General features: G+C 36.6%; 1 pseudogene; it reads right to left on the bottom strand.

The window, feature by feature from the left end:
- Window positions 1-20,238, bottom strand: part of LOC109065736 — a 104,119-nt pseudogene that overhangs the window by 1,726 nt on the left and 82,155 nt on the right.

Here is a 20,238-nt window from a genome sequence, read left to right as displayed (position 1 = left end):
TTCATATTTTTAGTGTTGTTCTGCTTAACATTTTTGCAGAAACTGTCATTTATTTTTTCCAGGTTTCTTTGTAAGGAAGTTGAAAATAACAGCATTTATTTGAAATAGAAGTCTTCTGTAATATATAAAATGTCTTTGCTGTCTTTTGATCAACTGAATACATTTTTGCTGAATAAAAGTATTAAATTCTTCAAAATGAAAAAAAAAAAAAGTAAATTCGGAAACTTAATTTAGGATAAATCTGTGACCGCGATGCCGGTTTCATTTAATCTTTATAATTTTATTTATATTTTTATTTAATTCCCATTCCTAAAAAATATAATTACAAATGCATATGCAGGTTTTTAAAACCTTTTAAAATGTCACTGGTTTTGGTATCAGGGTTTAAAAAGTACAAATCTAATGTAAATATTTTTTTTTTTCAGATCTTGTACCCTATTTGTGGAAAGTGGCATTTATGCAGTTGTTATTCTAGTGGTGTTGGAAACTGTAGATGAGGAAAACCATGACAATGAGGTCTTCTTCATTCAGTACCAAACCTAATCCATGCTGGGTACCAAAAACAAAAAAAACATCTGATATAGTTCCAACAAGAAAACCATATCTGTGAGATGGACTTGGTTTTTGTCCATCTCATGAACATGGATGAAAACAAAAAGAGGAAGGACACCTTCATTTGGCTGATCCACCACTGTAATCTGACTCTGACTGGTTGGTATGTGCATATTTTTATAGCATGTGTTTACAAGTACATTTGATGCAAATACTCTGCTATGCTTACTTCCTACAAACACTTGGGCAGTTTTGAATCTATAGCTGTTCTGCATTTAATTCAGATGGCCATCTTTACACCCTTTAGTGGTCAATGGTGGTGTAGTTTTTACCTTTACAATTCTGATGAGGATTTTCAGCTGATACACATGCAACTGCAGGTCCATACGGTCTGTCAGCCAGGTGCCCAGAAGATTCATTGTGCTGGTGTACCATTGCTGAAACACAAATACATTGTTCTCCAGCAAAGACAGACACACATACAGATGCTGCCACGCACACAAACACACAGGGACACACATCTACAAAAACAACAAACACATACAAGTGATGGCAGCAGATCTGTGTCAAGAGAGCAGATTATGTGAATGAAAATCCTTTTAGTACAAGATCTAAAAATACTCACCAACCTGATCTAGCACAACTTTGAATCACCAAACAGACTGATAACCTATAAACTGAATGCTTTATATATGTGTGTGTGTGTGTGTTTGTTTTTTTGTGGTGTTTTTTTTTGTTTTTTTTTTTTTTTAGAAACTAGTATACTTGACGCTAAATTTAGTAGAAGAAAACTCCTACCAGTCAAAAGTGAATAACTATGATTTATTATTTTAATTAATGTTTTTGAAAGAAGTCACTTATGCTTTCATATATAAGCTTATATCACAGTTTATATCACTTATAGCAGCTTTATTATTATTTTATTTTTTTCATAGTTTTTTTGCTGTTTAATATCTTTGTGGAAACTAATACACCCCCATTCTAAAGCAAAGATTAAGATTAAAAAACAACAAAGAAAATAAATTAATATTTTTACAGCAATTAACGTGATCAAAAGTGACGGTGAAGACATTGATAATGTTACAAAAGATTTCTATTTCAAACAGATCAAGTCATCAAAGAATCCTGAAAAAAAAAAAAAAAATGCATCACGGTATATATTCCACAAAATATTAAGCAGCAAACGGTAATACCTGTTTTCATCATAGATAATACAAAATGCTTTTTTTTTTTTTTTAAAGCAGCAAATCAGCATATTACAAGGATTTCTGAAGGATCATAAAACACTGAAGTTTGGAGTAATGGCTGAAAAATTCAGGCTGTATAATTAAAAGACATTTTAAAATATATTCAGATAGAAAAATTAAAAACAATAATATTTCAAAATATTACGGCTTTTACTGTATTTTCGATCAAATAAATGCAGCATTGGTGAGCATAAGTGACTTCTTTCAAAAACATTCATAACATTAATAGCCAAAATCTTAATTATTCACTTTTGACCAGTGGGAGTTTTCTTGTACTAAATTGAGCATCAAGTATGCATTCACCTGTAGAGAGATATGGAGGAAAATAACTGGTAGAACAGAGCTTAAAGAGGTACTGTGAGCAAATTGGTGACATTACAAGGGGGCCTTTTCATAAAAGAGGTCCCAACAAGCTTTGCCTTAGATGAAGTCCCTCTGTCACAGTCATGATCCTCACCCAAACCTCTCCCTGTCTCCACAGCTCCACCCAGGAACTGCTAATTGACAGTTTCGGATCCCATCAGCTGTCTCCTGTGCTGCTTTTGGACACTGATCATGAGAGATGTTGCCCATGTTAAGCCAGCCACAATCCTGCCCTCAGCCTGTGCTTCAAACCGTGGCACTTTCTGTCACATTGAGGGAGAAACATCCATCTTTCCCAGTGGACATGTTGTCTTTATCACAATGAGCTCACTAATGTAACTGTGGCTCAGGGTCTTTTTTTATTTATTTATTTTTTATTTTTTTTATGAGACTTCCTCTCTCTTAGTCTCAGCGTTTTGCCCTCTATAGTTCTACTCACTGAACTCAAAGCACTTCCTAAACAGGCAGCGCACTTAGCTTTTGGGCTGCAGATGTTGGACCGTGGGGAGAATCTCGTTTGAAGTCTAATTGATTAGTTATGATCGAGCTGGTCTGATGGTAATCTGAGCTGACTGAGTCTCAACGGTTTAGGAGCTGAGCAAATCGAGCCGGAGACACAGGAGATGTGTCTTGGGTAACTGCAGCACACTTGACAGAACCGTTATGAGGCCTTATGTATACAATCAGTAAAAACCAATAGAGAAAATGTTAGACTAGCATTGCTGAGTACCAGGGGTGTCATGTACCTATTGTTTTAGAGGGGCACCAGTGACATGACCAATGTATATATCAAGAAAATATTAATGCCAGGTTTAAAGTGGGTCATATATCTATATATCTTTTTTTTTCAAACATACGTCATATATACGAAAAACTATAGTATATTGTTCTGAAATCTAAGACCCCCTTTAAACCTGACATTAGCAATTTACATATATTCTTTACAATTATTATTTACACATAATTATTTATTCATTTATTTACTATTGTTTTTATTATATATAAACAATATCAACCAATGCTCACAGATTTTCCTTGAGTGGAAAAGAGAGAAAAAAAAACCTTTTTTGTGTTCCACATGATATAAAACATTCAAGTTGATATGTGATATGAGGGTGTGACTTGATTAGATGAACCAAGTATAGATATATGATTTCTGCTCCAGTTTTTAGACAACAATTTTTAACCTACGATGATCTTGCAGCCTAATTATCAAAAATACTTTATGCGGACATTCCATACAAAATCCACTTTGCACCCTCAGTCTGAAAAGGCATTATGCTTCTGATGGTGATGGTAAAAAAAAAGGCACTTTCACCTTGTCAAAAGCCTTGAGTAGTAAACATTACACAATTTGCTAAGCCAAATGTTTCATTGGTTCACCAGTTTAACATGCGTTAAACGGCAATCCACTGCTGTTTAATTGGTACATTGGTAAAATTTTGCCACTAAGGTGTGTCCGAATAATGAAATGGACATTTTAGGATTCAATCTATATGGCCGAGCTTAGTGGCTTGTCCCTGCAGTGAATCAGAGCTTGGTGTTGCTCTGTGAGGGCTGGTGCTCTGTGCCTGTGAAAGATCGGGCAGCCGGGCCGCGATGGACCCCCACAGGGAGGCCAGACCTGGAGCAACTGCTCTCTCTCACACTCAGTCTTTCTCTCATGCTCACTCTGTATCTCCTACATTTGTTCCTATAATAGTGTGACCTCTCCTTCTTTTATCATTTTAAAGCAATAAGTCAGCCACAAATAAAAATGCTGTCATCATTTACTAAAAATGTGTCAATCTAAACCTGTACGATTGACTTTCTTCTGTGGAGCACAAAAGAAGACTGTTTTGAATATTTTGAAGAATGAAAATTGGTTTTGTTAATACAATGAAAGTCAATTGGGTTCATTTTCTTTTTCCCCAAAATAACTTTTTATGGTCCACAGAAGCAAGAAAGTTTGGAACAAAGTGAGTGATGACAGAATTTTCATTTAATGACATTATTAACATGTAAAATAATGGAAATAACAATCATTTAGAAGTTCCACTTGTGGGCACCAAATCAGATGACATACAATGTGGACACAGGCATATTTTCTGATAAATCAGTATTTCAAACTCGTCTAGTAAGACCGTGTCCTCTTGGTCTTGGTTGTGAAATGAACAGTGCTGGCAGTGGGACATTGTTCTGCTGTCAGCAGAGAAACAGAAGACTCTCCGAGAGCGTATTATGTACTGTGGCACTTTTTGGATATTGAGCAGCGGGAAGCTGGCAATAGCTGCTAGCCAAAACAGGAGTATCATGACTCTGAATGCATAATGAAAGAAGCGGATATGGAAGAGAGAAAAAAAATCTGTGATCATCTAACGAGTTCCATCTGATATTGGAAAGCGCGAGGGCTGCGTGTACACGCGTGTGTGTGTTGGATGCGAACGTTATGGTTACCGATACAACACACATGAACATCTGCAGGGCCCCCACACCTCTAGCGGGGAGCGCTGAAAGGCTGAGCGACCTCCTGCCCCCTGCCACACCACGCACATGCACAAGCCGTGCTCCTAAGCTTGCGTTCACACTCTCGTCTTTGACATGTTACAGGAAGCCATAGCGCCTAGCAGGGGGGCAACAAACATAATTCAGTGTAAGGTTGCACACCCATCCACCCCCGTCGCAGACACACACACATGCTCGCGATTCGCTTTTAACGAATCCTGGAGCACCTGAAAGCTAGCGGCTCCTATGTGAGAACCAGGAGGAAGAAAGAGCTGGTAAGGGCCGAGCTCGGATTAGAAAAAACACACTCTTACAAAAGCAGGAATGCCGAGGAGGGGGCGGGGACTCGGTGGGGGGTAATGGGGGGATTACAAGCAACCTGTGACTCTGCCTCTTTCTGCCCTTGCTGGTGGTAGTGGCTCTGTAAATGTGTGTGTGCCACTCGGCCTACTCTCAGAGGCCTAGGCTGTTTGAGAAGTGCTCCTGCTGGGACCCAGCTGTGTCTGCAATTAGCAGTAGGGATGGAATGATGATGGTTGCTAGCGCTGATGTTAATGCAAAACGACAAGCCGGTGGAGATGAAAACAGGATGAGAGCAGTGCCTCCCCGTGCTCCCTGTCCTCTCCGTGCTCCTTGCGAATGAAAATCAAGAAAATACCCCAAACAAAAAACACAAAAATCGAATGTCCAACCTTTCTCCTGGTACTCATTGCGTCTTTGTCTGCGCTTAATAGAGCCGCCTCTCTCAGGCCAGCGGGTCGTAGGGCACTCGTCCTTCTTGCTGGCCAGGCGAGTGAATCGGGCCCCTTGCCGGGCCAGAGAGGGAGGCCTGGGGGCTGAGTCTTTAAATCTGACTACAAGACATTATGCACTTACGACAAAAGCTTGGGGTAATCCTACCTGCTTGCTGTTCACGGCCGCCACCAGCCTGTTATTGTTCGCCTCATCCCTCCTGAGAGGAGGTCCATTGATGACTGAACTCAATTACCATGGTAACTCACACTGGTGACCCCACGCCTCCCGGTGCTCGCTAGCTCTCCGCCACAGGACCCTGAGACCTTGCGGAAAAAATGCTGTGTAGGAAATACGCAAACCTAAACACGGTCCACTGACATACTGCTGCGTTAGCGTCCTCTCTCTCTTTCTCTCCAGAAATAGGTACCTCTGAATGGCAGAACTGTACATAAAGTTTCAGGCTCAGCAAGCGAAAGGGCTTCAAACTGCTCGCAATTGTGTTGTGGATACAAAGAGAACCCTGCTCTAGATTTTCACGCCTCACTAGATCCTTAAGTGGAACAAGCCCTTACTGTTTCTGAGCAAGCTCTGCTACACTTTTAAGTGTCTCTAATGCTGTTTTTTGTGTGCAAATGAAGGAATTACCTACTGAACGGAACGGTGTCTGGAGCAATTTTTGGGCGGGGCACAAAATGAATGAGCAGATCAAAAAGTATAATGGCAAAGAATGCATTTCTGCTATGGAAACCGGCGCTTGTGTGTGACAGTGTCCAAACAGGGCCTTTCTTTAGAAAAACATGCACCGAAAGAAGGAGCTCGTTGAGATGAACTACACGGCGGGAATTACAGCCTGTGATCGTGTCATTGAGTAAACACACAATGAAGAAAAAGGGATGAGGGATAAAAAAAACGGAACGGGATAGAGAGAGAGAGAGTTTGGTCCGAGGGCAAAGTGAGCCATTCTGCTCACAAAGGAACGCTTAGGGGAGGATTGAGCCGAACAGGAATGAGGAGCATAACACTTGTGGGGTTCGGCCTCAATGGGGGGAACGAAATGGAATAAACCAGCGAGCACTTGAGAGCCCCGCAGTGCACCTGAATGGATAAGGGGTGGGAGGGGGGCGGAGGGGGGAGCGCAGAAGGTGAATGGGCTGCTTTTTGGGACCAATTTGTTTCTTTTCACTCTTTTCCCCTGCCTCTGTGCTGACAGATGTACAAAGGCGGACCCGCGCTGAGCCTCTCGTATACATGAACCCGCTAGCAGATGTCACTTTTGTCAGACAAGTTAATCAAACAAATGCCACCATACCTCACTTATATGTCACAGGAAGAGCAAGAGAGGGAGAGAGAGCCAATAGACGGCTAATAGAGCCAGTTTAGAGCCACAGCGCTCAAATACACTTCTGCTGCTGCACGTTTACTTTGCTAAAATCTCTAGCTGTTAGTGTTGTTGCTGCGTGTTTATTTAAATTAGTCTCAGCTCACATTAAGCGACAAAGAAAGCACCTTGGCCTCTGTAATTATCAGAAACCTGAACCACTAACATCTGCCCTGCATTCTGAAAGAGCCAAACCCCTTTAACATGTTTTGAACAGAATCTGGTCCCTTTTCGTCTTTTTTTTTTTCTTTTTTCATACTGACCTACTACCATTCAGATTATTTATCTAAATCTCCTTTTTGAATTGGTTTACCTCTAAAATAAAAGGATTAACTGGGGAGAAAAACAATAAGCATGAATCCGCCTCTAATATCTCATGATTATCTAAATGCTATCAGAGGCTTCTGTGAAGTAAATAAAATAAAAACACATTTGTGGTTGTTGTTGTTCTGGATATTATAATCAAGAATCAAAAAACATTGTCAAAACTAAATTGTTATGATGGGGTTAAACTGGATAGAAATGTTTAAAATTGTTTAAGACAATATGTCTTTTCTTTTCCGTGTTCTCTGCATGTTTGCAGATCAAAGTGTTCTTTTGCAAAAACAAAATGCAAAGCAAAGCAAAAAAAAAAGATCTTCAAAAAAATTTAATTTCAAAATAAACAAAGATAATAAAAAAGAAATAGGCATTTATTATTAAAAACTTGTTGCCTTGATTCATTTTTTTCCCCTATTTTTCTTAGACCACAGAATGCACAGCATTACGTTTGTGTGCTAGCTAAAGTTAATTAAACAGTTGACTTGGGTCAGCCGGACCTTCAAAGTGTCCCAGACAGTGAAGTGGTATTACAGGTCTGTGAAATGCAACACAAGCAGCAGCTCAGTCTAAACCCGCCTTGTTTTCCGGTATCTCTGACCCTACTTGTTCATTGCAGTATCCAGCAGCAGAATGATTAAACCGCATTAACTGTCACAGTAAAGTGCAATCTTGACGATCTGATAACTGCCAAGGTCAACGTGAATACTTCAAATCAATCAATGAGGGTGGGCCGCAATCTCTTCCAGAAGCAGATTAAGTGTATAATTGACGTGTGTAATCTGCCGTGTATCTGAGTCTCTCTGCTGGCACTCAGACACGCATGCATATGCACACGCACACACTGAAGAGCCTGGGCAGGACGGCAGTATCAGTGAAGCTCTGGATTTGGAGAAGGCTTTTTTTAATCAATGATCTATGCGCTCCACCCCAATCTGACAGATGAGCCCTCACGTTAAGCACAGCTGCCTTAATCCTGCTCTCCTCAGCTGTTCTTTCAAGAACTGGCAGGCTGGCAGAGTGAAATAAATTAATTTTCTCCCCCTCCCTCTCCCTTTCTATCCCTCTCTCTGGTCCCCTTTCCGGAACTTAACAAACTTTATTCATCCACTGGCGAATGATTTGGCTCTCAGGCAGTTTGCATCTGGAATTTGGCTTTCTAATTTATATTTTATATAAATAATTTATATTTTAATTAATCTTAAATGACCACAAACTCAGAAATGTTTTAAAATGTCATCCATTTATGTGTTATCTGTATTAAATCAATAAATTAATGAACTTATCAATAATTAATAAAATTATCAATAAAGCTCTTCACGATTCCTTTTAATAACTAGTAGTATTATTTAACTCTTCATCCTTTTATGCATATCACTGATCTTAAATTTCATCCATTTTTCTTTGTTTTCATTTTTAATACCTAATCCCATATGGTCGCTTTTTTTCTGCATTATGAAACGCTGATATGAAAGCAGGACACAGCCATATTTTGAATTAGTCAAACAGCGAGTATAATCTTCTTACTCTAGCCAATGTGCCATCTCTGTCTGTGAGAAATCAGCATCCTTGACCCCAATTAACCCAAGCTTAGTGTGGGCCACATATACTTCAATATGACAACCATCCAAGAACCACTAAGCAATTATACTACAGCCACCTAACAGATCATTTCAAAGCGGATTACTTAAAACAATCAAAAATGAAAAAGTGTAAAAGGGGAGGAGGCCAAAATAACAAGTGAAAGCAAGATTTTGGCTGAAATTAGAAACCACAACACAGCATGAATGAGGAAGAAAACAGCCCTTGTAGTGTCTGCAACTCTATCCAAACTAAATTATGTAGCTTTTTCGTTATTAATCATTAACATATTAGTAAAATTTTGGATACATTTTTCTAAATTATTTAAATCTCACTGTCTAGTCTGAATAAAACAGAAAAGATTAACCAATATTAATCTGACAATATGAACAAACTAACATATATTATATTAACATATACTGACCCCTGCAAAACAGGCATTTAACAAGAATCTTGAATCAAAAAAAAAAAAATGTTTTTGCTATGCTTAACTCAAATGTATTGTTTAAAAAATATCTTTAAAATATTTTTATTAGTATTTCCTTCCTTGTATCAAATGTGCTTCTCCAAATCATCAAAAATGAATAGAGTTAAAAAAAAGTGAAAAAGGGGGGCTGCTGTTCTTTTAAACCCATTTAATTAGTGCCATAGATACTATAATCTCCTCTTTTTTATATAAACTGAGTGCCGTTTTTTTAATAGGGTGCATGTAGCAGGTTTAAAACAACAGCACGTGGTGTTATGGCTCATTGTGGAGGATGTTATGACATCTTTAACAAGTGAAATGACAAAGTAACAAGAAAACATTTGAGCAGGTTGCCTGGAGCCCCCAATAAAGAGCGGTGCTATTTCAATGGCTGTTTAGCATAACAGTGAGGACCAGAGTGTGTGTGTTAGCGTGTGTGAGACAGAGTGAGCGTGCATGTGTGTATGCATGCACACATGTTGTCTTTTTCAACTGACTACGAAGGCCCGACCACTTCAGCGGGTGGAGAGGGGAGATGTGTGCCATGTGTGCCCATCTGGGGTTGACGGTGGTGGGGTGGGAGGTTGCGGAGGGCGGGCTTGTTGGCTGGTTGTGGGGGTGGATGTGTGTAAGTGCATGTAGGAGCTGAGTCTCTGAGGACATGGGCCATGCTAGTAGATGTACAAAGGAAGATTATTTGACTCTGAATAACGCCACTTGGCATAATGGGACAAAAACAACTTGACAGGAAGGATAAGTTTCATTTCAGGCGCAGGGAGAGAGCAAGAAAAGATGTGGAAAAACATGAAAGGAAAATGGAGAAATGCAATGAGAGAGTAGGAAAGACAGGGCAGATGGGAATTTTTCTTGTTTGCATTCAAGGAAATGAAAGCAAATTCATAATGCGACTGGAAAATAAGCAACACCATCTCATTTCAAGCGAATGAACAAAGAAACAAACACAGGATCTTTTCAGACATCCTCCAGGAGGGGAGAAAGATACTTAGGCATTGCAAAACCGAAGTAAAACCAGTACAAGCTGGCATAGAGCAGCAGATTCAAGCAGCCTCTTTGTAGGACACTCAAAAAACCAGAGCTCATATGTTCAGAGCATCTCATAGTAAGACTACTGATCCTTGGTCAGTGAAAGTCAACAATGAACCACAATCAGGAGTCTTACTTGAATTGTTCACATATGACACGAGGAGCCATATTCACAAAGCATTTCAGAGCGGGAGCGCTGTTTTCAGATCAGTTTGTCCTGAGTTCACAAGAAGGGACATCAAGCAAACTGGCAGGAAAGATGATTCCAGATCGGCCCTCCCGCTCTGGCTTTCTTTCTGAATATAAACACAAGTCTTTAGCCACACACTGCAAACACACTTCTCCAACAACACACACTTAACAAACTGGTCTACAGACAGCACAAAAGGATTATAACCAACATGATGGCCTGGCCATCCCTTAAGACAGTGTTCTCCATTGTGTGCCCTCCCCTTCAGTTTTACTTATTCAACTCCTCTTTTTTGCCCTCAGTGTTTCCCCTCATTCTTTCCTTTTCTTTAAGCCTTTATCACAATAAGCCCAAGGTTCGGAGGGCTTCTCTCTATTTGGATCTCCTTAGTGGGAGATTTACTCTGGAAATAGGGCAGTTGCCTTTGTAACACCCCCCACCCCAACTATCAGCTAAAATGAACAAAACAATATCCATCACACTGATTGTTTTAGTATATCCAATTTGTTTGGTTTCTACAGAAGCCCTAAGAGGAAATGCATAATTGCATGCTATTATTGCATATATGCATTTTTTGCACTTTTTCATGGCCTTGTCATGAGTTTTTTTTCTTGTGATCACTACTTTTACAATTTTTTTTTTACATTTTTGTTCAGAATCACTATATATATATATATTGTGAACATTTTTGTTCAGAGTTACTATTTGTGACATCTCAACATCACTGTTAATGTTACTAAATAACTACACTGCAATTCTTTTTTTATCCATTTTTTTTATTCAAAAATATTTTTGCATTTTTTAACCAAAAATACAGTAAAAATAGTAATATTTTTATTACATTTTTAAATACTCATTTTCTATTTTAATATATTTTAAAATGCAATTTATTCCTGTGATGGTAAAGCTGAATTTTCATCAGTCATTACTCCACTCTTCAGTGTCACATGATTCTTCAGAAATCTTTCTAATATGCTGATTTGCTGCTCAAGAATCATTTCAAACTATTTTTAATGTTGAAAACAGATGTGCTGCTTAATATTTTTGTGCAAATAAGGATACATTTTTGAATAGAAAATAGAAAGTAAAAAAAAAAAAAAATTAAATAGAAATCTTTTGTAACATTATAAATGTCTGTACTGTCACTTTTGATACATTTAATGTATCCTTGCTGAATAAAAGTATTATTATTTTATTTTTATAATTGACCCCAAACCTTATGCTGAGATCTTGGGGGATTTGTTACGTCGAGATTACAAGAAAATTGTGATCATGACAAAACAAGCCTGTCCACTTAGGGCTTCTGTATATTTCTATTCTACCTTTCATAATATAGCTATGGCTATGTAGACATCTGTAGATTCTCAGTTTCTATCTTTAATTGCAGTGTGTTGTGGGTAGCTTGAACTGCTTAAGCTCACATCTGCATGCCCCTTTGTGTGAGAACACATCTTAAGATAATCCTCCTCCAGAATTTTGCACTAGGAATAACGAGCAGAGGAAAGGGAATATTACAGCCAGAACATTCAGGAACACACACAGCACTGCAGAGTGGAAAGGTTAAGCTAAAGAAGCAGTGTAAGAGGAAAAGTTAGAGTCAAAGATTAAAAGATAGAGAAATTAACTGAGAAAGAGAGAGAAGCAGGGTCTCAAAATGTGACTTATCCCTCCTAGCTGGCTGTTATGTCACATTTTGGAGGGCCTCCCCCTTCACAGAGGGAGAAGACAGCCATTACTTACATCAAATAACCTTTCTATATACATCTCCTCATTGACCTTGTCCCGCAAGACATCCTGAGAGTGGCGAACAAATGTCACATAGCTGTCGGCAACATCCATCCCAGGTTTCTGCGGATGAAGAAAAGAAAGATGTATTACTGCTTAATGTCATTTCAATGTTAGCATACAACAGCTCTGCTCAAAAACCTTTGTGAACTGCCTTTATATAGGCAACATCCTAAACATCATGGAACCTCATAGGTGACCTGTTTGGAACAGTCTATATAAGGACTACACAAATAGCTTTAGCACGACTACAGTCCATCAATAAATGTTTTGTGAAGTGAAAAGCTGCATGTTTGGAACAAACAAATCCGTTCATGATTTTAAACTCAAGCCGTTGCTTTTTGAAAAGGTAGTGTATTTTAATCAGCAGAGAAATATGTATATATTTGTTTTCTTCTTTGAATTAAAATAGTTCTTAACAAATATATTAGTGCTTCTTTGAAAAAGTAGACAACAGGGTTGCACTCCTTCTGCTTCTTGCATTGTTATGGATTGATATTTTGGCCAGAAGCAACATTTAAAAAGATAAAACACCTAAATGATGGATTTGTCACTTACAAACACACTTCACAAGACATTCATTGATGGACTGGAATCGTGTGGACTTTGATGTTTTTATCAGCTCTCTGGACTCTCATTTTGATGGCACTCATTCACTGCAGAGCATCCATTAATGAGCAAGGGATGTAATGCTAAATTTCTCCAAATCTGTTCTGATGAAGAAACAAAATCATCTACAAATGTCAGTAAACTTTCAGTTTCATTTGATCTTCATTTGTTGGTCCTTGTTTGTTGTGTATACCTCTATTTACATCTTTATTTATCTTAACAAATAATCTATTAATTTATTATTTAAAATATTGATTATTTGTTCCAATCTAAAGTGGAAACTATTCATCATTTGTAAATGTTTATGAATGTTTATTAATCATTAATACCTTTATGAGCAGTCATCTCGATGACAAAAGTGTCCTGAAAAACCCGAATTTACCCTTTTCACACATCTTTACTAATCATTTATTAATCATTTGTTCATGTTTTTGAAGTAGCCAATCTAAAGTTGAAACTATTCATCATTTGTAAATGTATATAAATGATTATTAATCTTTTAGTATCTTTATGGGCATTGGACTTTTAGCTAATGTAACAAGGTTTGTATGAAGGGTGGCTGGTTAAGTTTTGCTAAATGCTTGCTAAAGACATAACATTGTAATTTTGGTGCAAAAAAAAAGTTTTTATTGCCTCAGTGCTCACATTAGTATACTACTCTTTAGTATATCGTATAAACAGGATATTCCTTGAATCATAAATAAACAGGAGAAAAACAAATCACTTTTTAAAAGAAAATACTTAACCAGGAGAAAAACAAATCACTTTTTAAAAGAAAATACTTGTACATTTATCAAAACAATATAATATAAACTACCCATACCACCAAACCTGTCCCTAACCTTAACCATATCAGACCTCAATAGCAGCTAATGTGTTGTGCATTAACACAAGCTTTTAATCATTTTATAACATCTGTTAAAATCATTTGTAGATTTTCAATAAGTGCTTGACCATATGGAAATGAAAGTTTAATGACATTTGTAAGCATTTTAACTTACATGAAATAATGATTTGTTTGAACATTATCTAATGTTTAATAAGTCTATTAGCAAACATTAACAAGCACATTATCTCATGTTTCTAGCTCTTGAATATATATTAACTAATGATCCATTAAGCATTATATAATGTTTGTTAATGATTTATTGATGAAAGTTATTTTAAAGTGTTACCTGTATGGTTATGCTAATCTGACGCTTATGGTGATTTTGCTACTGTCTACTATCAAATTAGCAAACTATATTTCACCTGACAGACAGATGAAGAGTGTTTTCTTTCTCATTTTCTTAATAGGCAAAACCTGAGGTGCGCAAAATGAGCTGTCACTGTCAGAGTCTGAAGTCTGAACAGACCGGCAGGATAACAATGCTATTTGATTATTACGATTCTATTCAACAAAATGGCAAGTGAAAAATCAAGCCAGAGTAAATCATCTGGGGTGTTTTGCCCCCCTGCTCAGCCTCAGTGGAGAATTAAACACTTCCTTTGCCAGCGGGCATATGAAGGTCATCAGAATTGGTAATTGTCAGACGCTGTAAATTGAACTTACTTCACACATCTATGGGTCCTTTCAGAGAGTGCAAATGAGCAAGTTTGTCAGACATAATTTATTTTGTGTATTAAGCAAACAATTACCATGGAAACATAAGATTTGCTGACCCTCAGATCATAAGGAGAATGATAAAGAGAGAGCGAGAGGACACTTCTGGCATTCATTGACAGGGTTTTAATTTAAAAAGCCTCGCGTCGTGACCAAATGTGTTGGCAGTTAAAGGAAACTCAGTGATGTGAATGCAATGAGTTGGACCCAGCGGCATCTTCACGATGGGCTTTTGTTGCACAACACACACATCACACTGTCTACTGCAGAGGGGAGAGCTTCACAGAAATGAGTCTCTGTCACATATATATGAATGACCATTTGGGGCTAAGAGATGACCATCTGCACAGCAGGCCATGGCTATTACAATTATAGTGTAACGTGCTATTAATTCATTATTTAGACTAATGTGCTTATACTGAGGTTTCATGTCTACAAGAAACAAAAATGTGTAAATTGACTGATGAACAACTTAAAGAATTTATAAACTATTTATAAACAATTAACTGTTTGATCGATAAATCAATAAGCATCAGAAAAATCCTGTTGTCACTTACAGGTACGTCCACATATTTTGAAGCAGCTTTTACCTAAAAGCAAATAAAAGGGACATAAAAAATCTAAATTAAAATAATAATTTAAAAACGAATTGCAAAGTTAAAAATAACATCACCTATAGAAATATTAAGCTAAAAGCAAAGCTAAAATTATTATTTTACAAGTTTTAAAAAAATATTTTACAAGTTTTAATATAAGAATAAATAATATTTTTTTAACTGAAATGTTTGAGTCAAAGTATCTTGTGACAGAAGTAAAATATTTTTATGAAAAATTGTTTGTATTTGAATTTGTGTTAAAAAAAAACAATTATTTGTCCTTACTGTAAATGACAGGAAGGAGGAAAAAAGTGTGCCCTCATCATAACGTGACAACTTCGCCAGGACACTCTCTAGGATCACAACAAACTGTAAAAAAACAGAAGAAGAAAAAATTAGAACATGTTTCCCTTCAAAATGTGAAATTATCATAACTGATAATTATTTCTATGCTAAGAATTTCAAGAGATTTAATAATGAATATAAACCAACATTGTTTTATCAAATTAAAGTCTTCTTTTACTTTTTTAGGAAGCAATTCTATGTAGATATAAAAACATAATTTAGGAATTTTGTATTCCTTGAATGGTACCTTTGCCACGAGTAAAGTAATCATTTCTTTCACCGTCTCCTCGATGAGATTGTCAATTTGTGAGTGATACTGTCTCTGGAAAACAAAGACATAATGAGCACAAATTGCAACAAGGTTTCTTGAGCTGTTTGTGGTTTTCACCTGGGATAATCTGTACAAACTCAGTCCCTTTGTCTCCATTTACCTCATATTAAATACATTTGGGTAATTAATTCAGTTCAGATCATTACTTGTCTCAAGATGCTACGGATATGAGATGTCTCACTTCTAGCACATGTATATTCAGAAGAAGCTACCACATATGGTAATATAATCAAAACAATTTAAGTGTCACAAGGCTGGGGGAAACTGCTAGGATTGCTAATTATACCTTTGGGACATAAAGGTGAGAATTCAATTGAATTGTTAGCCACACTTACCCATTCTCTAACAAACTTTCACAAGATTGAGAAAAGGGATGAAAAGAAAGATACGGCAGACAAGGTGACAGTGACAATTAGAGAGCAACAGAGAGAAAAAGAAAACGTCTCATTCCAGCACAGAGTCAAATTAAATTAAACTTCTGAAACAATGGAAAACTGCCATGCTGGTGAATCATTCAGGTCTACAGCAATAAATGCATTTAAATGATATATTTACAATCATAAAGAATATGCGTGTTTATACATTTAAAAAACAATTCATATATACCTACTGTATATATTATACGCTGGTGCATATGATGAATTCATGCAATTCAAAAGACTACAGAATAAGGGATTTAACAATATAAATTGATATTCGATCTTAGATTTATGCAGATCAGCACATTATGAGGGTGTTTTACTGGAAATTGTGGCAGAGAAAGTGTATGTTTGCAATGATGAGAAAGATACAGAGAAAGAGAACATGAGAATTGTGGAAGGGTTTAATAGAGATCAGAAAGATACATTTGCTGGTGCTGTCTACCTCTTGACTGAGCTCCATGGCACATAGTTTGGCCGATTGGGCCTTGGCATCCACCATAACATTGAACATGGTGCATATGGACTGAGGGACACGAAAGTCTGTAGTGCGTGGACTCTTCTGCAACTTCACCTCAAAGGCTGCTCTGGTTCTGAAACAAGAGAACAGAGACCGAACTCTGACTGGTCGCTTTGATAATTAAGAATGGGGTAGAATAGCAAAAAACAAGACAAAATATATGCCAGTAATTGAGAGTTCCTGCATTATACTCTCAGCAGCAGGAGCAGGTGTTCTTAGTGGTACAGCAGGTATAGCCAAAATATTTATTCGGCAGAATCTTAGCTTTTGAGATGACTGAGATGCAATAAAGAATTAAAAAAAAAAAAAAAAAAAAAAAAAAAAAATACAAATAAAAATAAAAATAATGAAATGCATAAATTATTCTTTAATAGTGTTTTTCACATTTTTAGCATATTAAGTCTTTGTGTGGAATGGAAGGGGAAAAGCAATGGATTATTTTACTTGTTAAACCAGATCATCCTCTGAATCAGCAAATTACCATGACATTACTTACAACAGTTTCTCAAAGCACTTTAAATTACGTCTTCACTCACAGCAATCAAGACAAAGAGTTTATCACACCTTTAGAGTGACTGGAAGAATGCAACTAAGAAGACGTCCTGCTTGACATCCTCAAAACACATAAAGTAGAAGGATTACAGATATGGGGCTGCACACTGAAAATCAGCTAGCCCTTTTTCAGTTAGTCCAATGGAAAAGCCAAGAGATTTTACAAAAAATATTTCACTGTTTAGATGTAGTGTTTACTAAAGTGCATTTAAGTCAAATGACTACTGATGAGGGTTTACAGTGACTGCAATGTCACATCATGAAGAATTCAAATGTAGTTCTAATTGCAAACTATATGACTCAATTACTAGATATATGTTATTTGGTTAGTTGACATAACATGCAAGATTTTTTTTTTTTTTTAATCAACAAATATTTTCAATTTTAGCATTTTGATTTATGATTTTTTTATTTATTTATATGATATATTTATTTATTTTGAATCACGTTTGGCCTCTTTTTAAATGGTACTGTGCTGTTACATACATTTTTAAAAGGAAAAATAGTCCATGTAATCTCCCAAATAATGTTGTGTCATTAAAGCATGCATATAAAAAAAAATATATTTAAAAAAAGCTGTTAAAAATAGTTTTTGATGGAATTTTGCATGTTACACTGCAGGACATATCAAACAGTTTCTTGAGCTATAAAAGTGTCCGCTGTTAATTATATTTCTACAATACAGATTGTTTCAAAGCAGCTTTAAATTAACAAACAGGAAAATTACATTACTAATGTTGCAAAGTACATAAGATATGAGACAAATTCAAAATTCTGCTGTAAAACAGCTCTAAAAAGACAAATAGTGTCATTGTTCAGCTCAAGTCAGTTCAGTGTTGATTCAGTTCAGTTCAATAAATCTCAGTTAATAATGAAACAGGTCTGATTCAGCTATAAGCAGCTCTGCAGAAGACAATAGTGTCATTGTTCAGCTCAAGTCAGTGCAATGTTGATTTAGTTCAGTTCAGTAACAGTTTTTTTGTTGCAAAATTAGTCAATTATGAAATGAATTTGATTCGGCTATAAAGCAGCTCTACAGAAGGCAAGAGTGTTACCATCCAACTCAATTCAGCTCCAGCTTTGTTCTCATCTAATAGTTTCACTGCAGTCAAATCAATAATATTACCAAATATTACCAGGTTTCCAACTGTCAGCAATGTTTTCATGTCTCACCTTTTTACACAGGACTCGATCATGTCACTGGACATGAGTTTGAGTCGGCTCTCCAGGTGTTTGGCGAACTCTTCTTCTGGCCAGTGCAGGTCTCTGATGAATGTCTGCAATGCATCCAGCTTCCAAAACAAATCTTCTGATGTCCCTGAACCATTACTGCCAACGCCAGGACATGTTCAGAGGAGACAGTCAGAGGAATATACAGTAAGTTATTTTAATCAAAGCTGTATATAAATAAGGGAAAGCTCTGAGGTTGGGAAGTAGGAAGGTCAAAGGGCAGGGTTTTTTAAGTCCACACTCCAGGGTGACACATTTGGTTTAGTTATTTTTACCACTTCCCGATCATTGCAGAGTTGCTCTGATGGCTACAGATCAACCTCACCTGTGATCGTTCCATGGAAAAAATAAATGCTTAATCCTAAAAAAAAAAAAAAAGGATAACCAGTCAGGCCTGGTTGTTTGAGTACAGGAAAGGTAAACATGCATAATGATGTCAAAGGAGATGTGCAAAAGCACAAGTAAAGGCTGTATGTGTATGAAGTGGCAGGAGAAGCTACAGTCCCAGACAGGCATTGATCTGTTTGGATGGAGCCCATTTTAAATCCTCATGGTCTGAAGTGAATGAAGAATTGATCATAAAGAAAACAGAGACTGACTCTCACTCCATTCCTTATAGACCGAGTATGAATCCTCAAACAGCCAGCACGCTAAGGCATCTTCAGTGGAAACATATTTTAAGATCAACTGAAACAATAAGAGCTTTACACTGAAGCCAGATTTAGTTAGAAGACTCTAACGGAAGCAGTAGAAAGATTATTAATCAATCTGTAAATATATTTCTATACATCCTTCTACTGCTCTGTGTAATTGTGTCTGTTGATAAATGAAATAATAATAAAAGAAAGATTGATCCTCACTAATAATCAATGATAGTATCAATCTTTTATTTATCCATTCATTCATTCATTCAAGTTGTTTTTAATAATGATAGTATATTAAATTCGATCATTTTAAATTCAATCATATTTGATTGGCTTACTAAAATGTGTAAACTTCATAAACAATCTATAATCTTTGCATATTCATATTTGTTTATTCATTTTTATCTTTTTTAGTAGAATTATTTTTTTTTTTTTTTACTTTATTTAAAAAAAATTTACTAAGAAAAGTTATAAAGACTTGTTTTGAAAGTTTTGAAATGCATTGCTGCAAGCAGCAATTACGTGGCCAAGCACTACAGAAGCAAGCCTCAGACCAACTGCAGCCTATTACAATAGGCTAATGCAATCAAAAGTTATTGGCATTTTTGGAAATTTAATAATTAACAATTAATGAATGGTTTATTACTCTTGACTCTTTGCCGCTGTTACCAAATTGATGTGGCGTGATCAGCTTGAAGTGACAATGGCACATATATAGTTTGATGTAAATATATCAAAGCATTGCAGAGATACAGCCCTCAGATGCAGTTTGGCATCTTTCCAGCAAATTCGTTGACGTGCTAAACGAGAACCGTTTCTTATATCAAAACAAAATCCATAAATTTTTGCCAGCATGGTCTGAAGATGATTTGAGTCAAATTTATTGAAAATTGGACTAACGGTCTACGAGGAATTTGAAAAAGTAGGTTTTCAACATAAATCAAAATGGTGGACAGGAAGTTCAGTCAATTATGACAAAAATTTGTATCAATTTTCTTGGCATGATCCAAGGAATCTATCAACATCAGTCCCATTACAATAGGCTAATGTATGCAAAAGTTATTAGCATTTTTATAAATTTCATTATAACTTTTGACCACAAGGTGGTACTGAACCCAATCTTTTTGAGTACCATCAGGGCATGGTGTCAAAGATGCTTACCGAGTTTCGTAATGATACGTCAATGCATTCGTAAATTATAGCATTTTATGACAAAATTCAAAATGGCCAATGCCCAAAATGGCTG

Source organism: Cyprinus carpio, chromosome A11 (genome assembly GCF_018340385.1).
Source record: "Cyprinus carpio isolate SPL01 chromosome A11, ASM1834038v1, whole genome shotgun sequence".
NCBI classification, from domain to species: Eukaryota; Metazoa; Chordata; class Actinopteri; order Cypriniformes; family Cyprinidae; genus Cyprinus; species Cyprinus carpio.
This window is presented reverse-complemented; position numbering and strand designations above follow the sequence as displayed.